This window comes from Pocillopora verrucosa, chromosome 7, assembly GCF_036669915.1.
Source record: "Pocillopora verrucosa isolate sample1 chromosome 7, ASM3666991v2, whole genome shotgun sequence".
Classification (NCBI taxonomy): domain Eukaryota; kingdom Metazoa; phylum Cnidaria; class Anthozoa; order Scleractinia; family Pocilloporidae; genus Pocillopora; species Pocillopora verrucosa.
Genome location: NC_089318.1, coordinates 16,925,372 through 16,936,533, shown reverse-complemented (window position 1 = coordinate 16,936,533; position 11,162 = coordinate 16,925,372). Strand labels below are relative to the sequence as shown.

At 36.7% G+C, this 11,162-nt stretch overlaps 1 long non-coding RNA gene across 1 annotated transcript; it reads right to left on the bottom strand.

Annotated features, from left to right (window-relative positions):
- Window positions 1-4,783: 4,783 nt before the first annotated feature.
- On the bottom strand, window positions 4,784-10,094 carry LOC136282335 (uncharacterized). The gene is made up of 3 exons (XR_010718216.1): window positions 10,078-10,094; window positions 6,332-6,448; window positions 4,784-5,866 (listed from the first exon to the last, which is right to left on the bottom strand). It is a non-coding gene; the product is annotated as an uncharacterized lncRNA (long non-coding RNA).
- Between the last annotated feature and the right edge of the window lie 1,068 nt (window positions 10,095-11,162).

The following is an 11,162-nucleotide window of genomic DNA, read 5'->3' as shown; positions in this document are numbered from 1 at the left end:
TTCGGATGTCTCCACACCTACCCGTACTCTTGCGTGATATTAAAGAACTTTCTCGAAATATCTAAAGCCCGCGTTGAACATTACTTACAAAGAAAGCTTTCGATCGTACAAGAAAACCCTCAATGAACTTATGATGAAGGAAACTCATTTCCTTGAACAGCTAGAACGAAAAACTAGCTTAAATAACTTAAACTAGCAGCTACGCGTTAGACAAGTTATTGAAAAAGTGTAAACAACACACGCGTGTGACAATAAAAAAAGGAAAACGCCACGCACGTGCAACATTAAAGAGACTGTTGTACTGAGTCACAATGGATACAAAGCTTTATCAACCAAAATCATATTTGAAAATGCGCATTGCGTTATCAGTCGAATTTGCAACAATTTCCGCTCGTAGGATCAGATTGCTAAGACACAAACGATTGATTCTGGTTTTCATATAATTGTTGCGATCGCTACAATCGCCTCGACGGCCGGAAAATTTGAGCATAGATCATGGCAATCACTTGGGTATCTTGGGATGATTTTGTGCCTTTGTATCAGTGGCAATGACAATCGCATCCAGCCACAATCGCGTAAATAGGAACACTTTTGCGTAAAACAAACGCTTTCAAGGCCAGTTAGCATTTTCAATCAATATAAAACGTATGTAAAAGGCACGTTTAGAGCATAAATAAACAACGACAAGCAATGGTAGCTCCCTCACGCAGCCTTTGTTACCAAATACACTGCGTTATTATTTTTTTTTTTGACATGCTCCAGGCTCTATTGCTCGTAAAGCTACAGGAAATGCTGTCAAAAAATCGAGTTTTTCACCAGATGGGGCTTATAAATAGGGAAGGAACAGGTTTTTCAACGCTTTTTTGTGAACAAAAAATCGCTAAACCCAGTTACGTAACGGCTTTGTGAACGAATTTTCCCATCTCTAGCATATACAATGAGTAGTAAAATTGTTTAAGCCTCTTGGTCTAAACACGTTCGATAAGTGCACACAAGCAACATCACTAATTTTAGGTGTCCTTTATGAATTCGCCCTTGAGTTCAGTAGAAAGATACTTGCCTCAGAAATCTACAGCTTAAAAAACCATGCAGACTAATATTTAGTATGTTTCTACTTTTGAGGCCTCTTAGTTATACTGGCGAAAAAGGTTCTCCATGAGACTTTATAGCCAGGAATATGTTGATATGATCGTCCGAAAAACGAAATATGCGGAGTTTAAATTGAACTGCATCAGATAAAAGAGTATAGAATTAACTAAAATAAAATAATGTCATTCCTCCAGTTTGTACACTGAAAGGTGTTTGAAAGACACATGATCTTCTCGCCATTTTAGTAGTATACTAACCTCCTAAGCTAAGAAAGCTTCAGAAACCAAACACGTTTTTCTCGTTAGCTCAAAGAGGGACCACAGAATCTCTTTGACAATTAGGGATAACCGTAGCGACTTAAGCACGCGAAGGAATGAATTTCGAGCCAGGTGAGAAACCTAATGACGTAGCGTGGGTTGTGAAACTACAGGTAAACCCATGCTCCAACAATGAGCCTTCGTAAACACGCCTCAGAAATCTACCAATTGCGTAAGAAACCGCATTTTCGACGCAAAAAATGGATACCTCGAGGCCACTTTCTGTAAAGTAATAATTTTTAATTTATGACTTAACGAGAACGCATTTTCTCTGGCACGATCTCTCTTACTTGGGATTCATATGTTCAGCCTAAAATTTGACATGTCAATCGTTGAACAGAGATACGTTCCAGGTGGGAAATTTAGATTATTCTGACGGTTAGACTTGCACAATTGCCGTATTTGCCTTGAATACGTCGTTTTTCCTGAAACAGGTTTTCTATTTAAACGTGCAGTTGCAGATAAGGTGAAATGAGATGATTCTGGAAAGACATCGAAAACAAAGATCGAAGACCGAAGAACCCAGAAAACGAAAACGAAGACACGCGAAGCCAGGAATTTTTATACTTTTCCATGAATTTGATAACTGTGACCCATTGTAAAGGCAGCATCAAACTTAACAATTGTTTAACAGACAAAAGCCTAACATGGAAAGGTTTAGACGCCTTCTAATTCAGAAATGTCAAAGAATGTTGAAATATTTCCAATATTCGTCACGTATCTGAGGTAATGATAGCGTACGAATAAACCTGATTCAAATTCAAATTCTTTATTTCTGTAGGACATTTACCTTTTAGAAAATAAAGCAAATAACCTCCTTTCCGAAAAACGGATGTAAAGATTGATCCTGTTTTTGTATGAATCTATTCGTTAACGGCTCACTATTTTTCTGGAGAAATGTTTTTTTAACGCTTAAAACGTACAAGTCTGCTCTAGAAAACAACCCCGTATGACAATTCATTGATGTCTGAACGCCATAGGCCATAAAACCCCGCTGGATCGTCTCCATCCTCTAAGTAATTGGATAAACAACGGCATCCTTTGCGGCTGACATTTATCGCGGAAATGTAACTGTTTACGCAACATTTGCAAAACCTGTAACTGATGCACGTGCTAAGGCTCAAGAGGTCAAAATTAAACATGTTACATCTATTGGTTCAGTCTAAGAGTCATCTGGTTTGCAGGTCGTTGTTTTCGTAATTTAGAATCTTCACTTTCTTCGCTACCTGTTCTAGGATGGGCCTTATTGCGCCCCTGGGCATTCAACACCGGGAAAAACGACTAAATTTAAATACTGAGTATTCGAATTTATTTGCGATAAAAGTTAAACGGACTCAAAAACACACGAACTTAGCGTTTTTGCTACAATCGCCTTCGTGTTCGTTTGAATTTCCTGTGTGTCAGATGGCCGATCAAGCTGCATGTGTGCTGTGTGCAGATAGCTCGAACCATAATTGTTACCATTGTGACTATTAAGATTGACCTGATCATAGCGGAGACACCGGACACAGATGACATTGAAGTGCGCATACTCGAGAATCGAGTGTCGAGCTTCAGTGCAGCGTATCACGGGTACACTGTTAGACATTACGCAAGGGCTTCACGTGGGCTAATACTATTAGCCCACGTGAAGCCCTTGTGTTATGCGGATGTGAAGCTACGTAAGCAAATAATTTGCAACCCGGGTTTTGAGCTGGAAATCAAGCTGGTGAGGTTGTAGTTGGACAGTGATTCTCATTATTCTGTAATTTCTAATCAACTCGCAAAGCAACAATACCAGCAGAGCTAACGCTTTGTAGAGAGAGGGTTTCGAGTGAAAATAGGCTGAAAAGAAAAAGACAGAGCGACCAAAAGAAAACAAGAAGTAAAAGGCGTAAAGCGAGTTGAGAAAAAGCACAGGAAAGTTAGAGAGGTCACCAAAATAGGCAGAACACGGCGAGAGGAACGCGAGAGAGAACAAGAAAAGGTATAAGTAAAAAGGCGAATGTCTAGCGAAAAGCAACGCGAGAAGGAAATACAAAAACGCTCCTGAAAACAGACTGAAAAGACGTCATCTACAAAGAGAAGCGAACCACAAAGGATTCGAAAAAGAAGAGTCAGTCGTGCCTTATCTGGGCTTTCTTTTACGCTAAGTACCAGAAAAATTCAATCCTTTTTTTACCAATCCTCGTTTGATACCAGCTTCAGTTTATAACGAAAATCACGTATCGGTAAAACAATGACTTCGGCATTCATGGCCTAAAAACCCTCCCGCCAGTTTATCGCTCGAATAACATTTCAGTGTTCATATTCTTCAAGGTATTCCTTGTCCTGTCGTTTGGAATTTTTAATACTGTCGTGGTGTTAAGAGAAAAGAAGTCACCCTCAGGATTTTGTTTTGCCTAGAAAGTTTTCAAATGATAGCGAAGGGTGAGCCCAAGTTTCTACCTCTTCCTCTCTTCAGTCGTAAGATTTACTTGATTCATTTAAAATAATCGCACTTTTTAAGCTGTAGATTTCTGAGGCAAGTATCTTTCTACTGAACTCAAGGGCGAATTCATAAAGGACACCTAAAATTAGTGATGTTGCTTGTGTGCACTTATCGAACGTGTCGGTTCGTTCGAACTTCAAGAATAGTTTGTCTCACAAAACATGGAGCCACTTTCTCTTCGCTCAACATCTCGAGGCGCACTTAATGCTCGGGTTATGATGGGCATGCTTGCGATACGATAATTTTTCCCTTATGCTGAAAACTGAAGAATCAGTCTCTGAAATTGATAGTCACCACATTTTGCAAGACGCGTCCCAGCTGTGATCGTGTTATTAAACGCGGTCCTAGAAATTTGAGTTCACAAGCACGCTGGTAATCACATGGTTAGCGTAAATAATTGCTGTTTACAGTTTTCGAATTCAAGAGCAGTTTCTGAGAGTCCGTTTTTGTAACCTTCCTGGATATTTTCTGTTGAATGCATTCAAGTACAATGTCGGAATTTCATCAGTAATTAAGAGCAATAAATTCGTATATGTAGCACAAGTGAACCACATTTAAAACTTTCCGTACGATTTTAGAAAACTATACTTAACTGACTCTCGTTAAATTGGCCTGGCATGACTTGTTGATTATTTTACTATTTTGTAGCCCAAAAGCCCGGCTTATGACTCTGGAGTTACTGAACTTGATATATTTGATACACAAGGCACCCTTCAAGGGGGAAGGTCAGAATAAAATTATTCCTTTAACGACCGTATATTGCACCTGGTTTACACGCGCAGACAATTGCTTACCCATTATAGCTGTATTCAGAAGCATAGACACGTAGGTAATATGCTTCTGCTTTATTTTTATTGCAAGGGGTTTCTTTATATGTAACATATATTCATTCCTTTAATTTCCTCCCTAACCTGCCTGAAAATAATTAAATTATATGGTCTAATTTAAGTGTGAGAAGATAAAACAGACGTGTGCAGAGTTCTCTTTCCAGTTTGAATTCAGGTGAGAACATCAGTAAACCAGTTGATGTAATATGCATCTCCTGAATCTTTCATTTTATTGCCCTGGTCTTTTTCACAAAGCCTCTTTTATATCTGTGTGCCAGCTAACGATGAAAATCTCAGTGAATAGATATGCCACATTGTGGTAAATTTTTTTAAAATTACATCTCTAACTGTTTGGCATTTAATCTTTTAAAATTTATAAATGCACTCCCCTTTCATCCTTGTAAAGAGATATTAAACATTTCTTTAACTAAAATCTGAATCATGAAGTCAACTTAATTTCAATGAGTTTGAAACTTCATTCTACATGAGTATAATGTTATATTCATTTGCTGTCTTTCTGGCACATATGATAACCATATGTGTCTTACCCCTTCAACTCCTTAGATTTCATTAGTAATTCTCCTTACTGTCTGCCATACAATTTATGTGATATAAGTTTGGAGAATTTGGAATTGGATCAACCAATAATCCCCTTATTGATATTTTTCTTTATTCTTATCACTTGTCGCGTGATATCATATTGATAGTGTAAGGAGAAATTGTGTCTAGGTCACTAGTGGGACATAAAGGGTTAAAATGGGGGATTTCTTTATATTGTAATGATTAAAATATTTTTATGCTTTAAAAAGTGACAAAAAATGTGATGAGAATCTGATGTTATGAAACAATGGAAAAACCTGTTGCTGGTAACTTATGTCTTTAATGTTTACATTTTCATGAGAAATGCTCTTCTTTGAAAGCGGAGATTCAGAATTTTTAAAAACTGATATATTAAGCTGTTTGCAAGTAATGATGAGCAAACTGATAATCATACTTCAGTGCCTGACATGTTTCACTCAAACATGTCAGTTGTGTGTACCTGCCATTGTAGAGGTGTCTTCAAAAATATTTCTTAGTATGGCTATTGTTCTTTGTTGATCTTTGTAGCCAAAAAAGCTACTAAAGGCACTGAACTTCAATTTTTATGTACACAAGGCACCCTCCTAGGTGGAAAAGTAGAAGACTGTAGAATGATGTTTACTAGACACTTGCACTTAGTGGAATCATACATTCAAGGAGTACTCTACATATATGATTACATGATGTCTTTAACCCTTTACACCCTAACACCCTAAGATCAGTATGCATATTTTCCATACTGTTCTCGATACATTTCCTTTAATATCCTGACACGGAGAATTTAACAATCAAGAGGTTCTTCAGTTGATTATCATTTCCTTTATTCTCATGACCTTAATGTTTGAACCAGGGATGATATTGAAAGGAGAAATTAGTAGGAATTTAGGAATTTAAGAGTTAATAACTATACACATTTTATATGCTCCTTGCATTTGTTAGCATCAAAATGAAACAAACAAACAAATGAACACAAGACAGTGAAATGAGAGAAACTACAAACTTTACCACATGATAGAAAAAACATAACTGAATACTTAAGGAAAACTTACCTGCTAACTCCCTCTATTGCCCTTCATGTTTTTGACCAAATGAAATTTAATTAGTTGCAAGGTTTTCCAGCAATGTGTCAAATTACCAGTCTGGACTTGAATCTTCTCATTTGTCACCTGGTAAAAGATAGATACTAAAATTATATGTCCATAAGAAAAAGTACACATCAAAAAAATGACACTTAGGTGGTGGCATGATTGCTTTGTGATACCGGAATTTAGAATGACAGAAGCAGGAAAAACACATTTAGCTTTTTCCCATTCACCAGTACCTTAATTAGATTTTCAAACAGGGAGAGATTAAATTTATTCATACATGCTTCATTGTAGTTTGTTTACTTGGAAAGGTAATTGTTATTATCGCTTAACAAATGTTTTCATTGACATCACAATTAACATTCATAACAAAGTTGAACATTTAACATAGAATGTTTCAAGAACTTTCTTCCTTTCTCTTCAATACCGTTTACTATTTCTGGAGCACAATTAAGGGGAGCAGGTTATTAAAAAATATATAACTTTTCATTCAGGTAATTATTTGAATATGAAAGTAAAATTTAATGTTTTCATATGTAACAGGATGATCAAGCAGAGGATAACCTCAAAAAGGAGTGAACTCCATGGTAACAATGAGGTCACTAAGTTGGAAACTTGAGCACTTTGTAAATACACCTTGGCTTGCAATTCTGATGATTAAAGTTTGCTGAGGTAATTGAAATGTTAGTCTTCGTGCAAGAACCTTCCACATGACCTGCATAGTCATATGCTACGAGGTAACTTTAGAAAAATGCATTTGTGTCAGTAGAACTATTGTATGTACAGTACCACCTAGCGACATTAGTGATTTCCTGTTTAAGCATGAATGTTTGGGAGAAGTTATGGTGGTAATTGACCCTTTTTTGCAAGGATGTGCAGGGTCTGATGACTGTAATGCATCTCTCTTAGCTTTCAAACTTTCAACTTTGTATAAATTGTAACTGCTTACCATATCTATTTCTGTTATCATAAGCCCTCAAAAGTTAAGGCAGGTGAGTCAATAACCTGACTTCCTTTGTTTGAAATTGTGTGATTACATAATTTTGCTGTGTAGGCTACCACATTGTAACATGTAATTAGTATTATTATTTACATTGCAAATAAATACTCTTGCTCAGGCTTTCATTAATGCGTGGTGTTTCTTACCAATGGTCCAACCCAAACTAAACATTGACATAAGGAATTGGTCACAAGATATGTGAGTTTTAAAGGGTGGGAATCTGGAAAAGCAAGGATCCTCCTTTAATTAGGAATGAAATTAATGAGGGACCTCCAATTTTAATTCATGTTTTTACTTTGACCAGCCTCCTCCCCTGTGATGTTTAGAGCACATAGATGGAGGGAACATTTTTTGTATTTTGACACATAAAAGTTAAAGTAATTGGCATCCACATATAATGCACAAAGCAAGAATGTCAATGCCTCAGCTTTATAAGTGCAGACCATATCTTCCTCTTTATCCTCCTCAGAATATTTATTCAAATAACATAGTCACCATCAATCTCATTCACTCAAACTTTCCACTGAGCTTGTGGAAAGATGATAACCTCAGTATTTCTTTAATGAAGAAAGGAAAGCCTGCCTTCTTACCACAGATAGTTCTTTTGGGCATCACCAGCACAAACCTGGTCTAATTTGTATATGAAGGTGGTTGTTTTAGGTAGGCTAACATTAAAAATTAGTTGTGGAAATTTCTTGAACCTGTCACTGCATGTCTTGAATGTTTGACTGAATTTTACCTCACTAACCTAAACTGAATATAACTTGAAATTTATTTGTTCTCCTTTTGAGATGTGCATCAAAATTTCAAACTCATTACAGGCTTAAACTACAGGTTTATAGGAAATCTGCATGTGTGTGTGTTTCCATCAGAAACCAGGATTATGACTACATCAACAGACTCTACTATGTGCTGTACAGGTACAGGCAGGTGTTATAAAGTTAGCTTTGTTTTTTCATTAGTACTTATTTTGTTTTTCCAAGACTCTTGTTTATCTGGCCTATATGGAAATCTAATTTTTCAACCAATTTTATTTTCTTTTGAATATTCTTAGATCCCCTAGTGTCTGTTAATATTCATGTAATTATTTTAATTACATGAAATCTTGCAGATGTATGGCACATTATTTTTCCTCTGATCCTTCTGACATTTTCATATGTGAAGGGACTGGTATTGGCTAATATAAAAGTATAGTCAAATTAAAGTTTTGTGCACAGCCCATGGATCAAACTTATGTAACAAAATATTGTATCCTTCTTAAAACTAGTTTATCAGAATAAGAATGAGGTAATTACAGGGTGTAAAACTAATTTATATTCTGATAGCCACTTGGCTCCTAAATTTTTCAAATTGTAGCCAATTAAATAAAAAAATTGGTCACTCTTTTTTTTAAGACAAACAAAACCTTTTTGTTATGCTGTCAGCATTCTAGATAGACCCTCCAAAATTAAGTTAGGAAAAAGATCTTTAACGTGTTGCAAAGTGGACACTGGGATGGATGATATACAATGTTCAAGCTCACCTAAATCCAAGATATGGCGTCCAGTTGTCGACCAAGACACAAGTGCTGCGTTTTTGAACAAACTTCACAAGGAAGTTTGCTACGGGTTTATCTTTTAATTCACTATATCTCTAGGGAAGGTCATGATGAAGCATTCTGGTCACCAATTGGGCAACTAATTTTCAGGACTTGGTTGCCAAAGTGAAAAATTTAGTTGCATTGGCACCTGTATTAGGCCCAATTTCATGTCCTGAGTTACCAGGCACAAGTATGGCTTTCACAATGATAGTTTCCAAGTTTGAAAGAAAGTCACTGCCTACTAAAATCCTCAGTTTCTTTTCCCTGACAGCCCAACCTCATCAAAACATTACCAACAAGAGCAATTAAAGCAAATTAATGATACAGTCAAGAAAGCCTATTCCTACTTACACCCTCCTCAATCTTGTTAGCTTATTGTGGACATGGTATTTCAAACAAGGTGTATCATGCCACAAGTTTTCCATTTCTCTAATTAATTATTTTGTAATAGTGTTTACAAGTTGTGGAAAATGGTTGGGTTGAAATATAATACAAATGCTAGCCAGTAGATAGTCAAGTGATAGTCAATAAATTTAATGTTGCGTTTCATGTTAACATGTTGCAACAACTTCACCTTCCAGTACATTCAAATATTTGCAAACATGAGGAATTACCATCTAAAACTTTTCAACCTATTTAATATAGCCACTAACAACATCAACTCAACTTTTAAACTAAAGAGAAAACTTGATTGATGTTTGGAATAAATTTCTGTGATGTAAAATTGAAATCCACTCCAGCAAATATTATCTCAAGTTTTCTTAAAGACACCCACATTATATGCAGTTAGTCAGCAGAGGTTACTGAATTAAAGGATAGAAACAGTCTCAAAAAGAGGTCGTTTGTTTCCAGCTAGAGGAAAATCATGAAAGAAAATAGCCAAATGCGAAGAAGTTTTAAAAAATTACAGGTTCAAACACGAGATGAAAATTATTTTTCTTGACGAAAATCCTCTTCAGCCAGTGCCGAAGATTTTTGTTTTATTCAGTATGACGAAGGGCTAGAATTAACTAACAAGAGCTCCGCTTTTAGGTTTAGCTAAATCTCTATATTGTAAGCGTAATTCAAGCCGTTATATCTAATATTTGGTAAGATTTTGATCACGTAATGAATATCGCAATTTGTACTTACCAACAACTTTCAAAATCGTAGCTTTGTAAATGGACACTCGACCATTGTTTGAAGCAGTCGATATGTCAACTGATGTCCTTCTTTTAACTTCACGGCGCCAATGAGTCTCTTTTCATTTACAATACTCACGCTGTTCTCGTTTTCCCTTTGAACCAAAATAAAACCAATTTTTAGAAAAGTTATTTTAAGCAAAACATTGGAACCGACGAGGAATACATTCAAAGACAAGCGCCAAACGGAGTTTCCTTTGTTTCCGATCACGGACATGATCACGTGGATCTTTTGGCAATTGACATTGGCTGGCAAACAGGATCCGCTGGCTTGCCCGAGTGCGGGCAAGTCTTAAGTCAAACGCTCAAGAGTTCGTTGTTTCGTCTGACCGGTTCTCTGTTTGTGGATGAAGGATACCTTAGATCCACGTCCTGACGGTGATATGAAAAATAATGTGGACTCACTCTGTGTAAAGATAATCGATAAGAACCGAAGTACTATAATCCACGATTTGTGGCCGAAAACTGTCGAGGAAACAAAGACTCGAAACCCACGTGGGTTGTGTTGACGGCAAAGGTGAGAAATAACACAAGCCAATCACAATTTTGAATTATGATTACAAGTCGTGTTTAACCCTCAGTTTTATGGAGGAAGGATAGCACTTTAGGAAGTATAAGAGATACTTAGATGATTCCAGTGTACCAGTACCCAAATCAACGAAGCTTGACCGTAACAAACGTTCAGCAACACGTTCCATCACAGCCATCTCGATTTCTCAGTCTGTCGTTTCCACTGAACTAGCAGTGGTGCCAAAAGAGTCAAGTACGTCTCTTAACGGGGAAATAGGTGTACAGTAGACAAAAGCAACTACATGAGATTACAGAAGTACGTTGGAATTCTCGTCTACAAATGGTCGTGCACGGTCCGAAGCGTCCACAAGCTTGGAAAGGGGTGTTGACAGCGAAGATACAAGGCTGTCATTCTATACTACCAGTAAAATTTTATACCAGACCTACAAAGTATAAACCAATTTTGTTGAGAGCTGACTCAGAGAAGAGTAACAGGTAAACTTTAGAGCTGTTATTGTTGTAGTG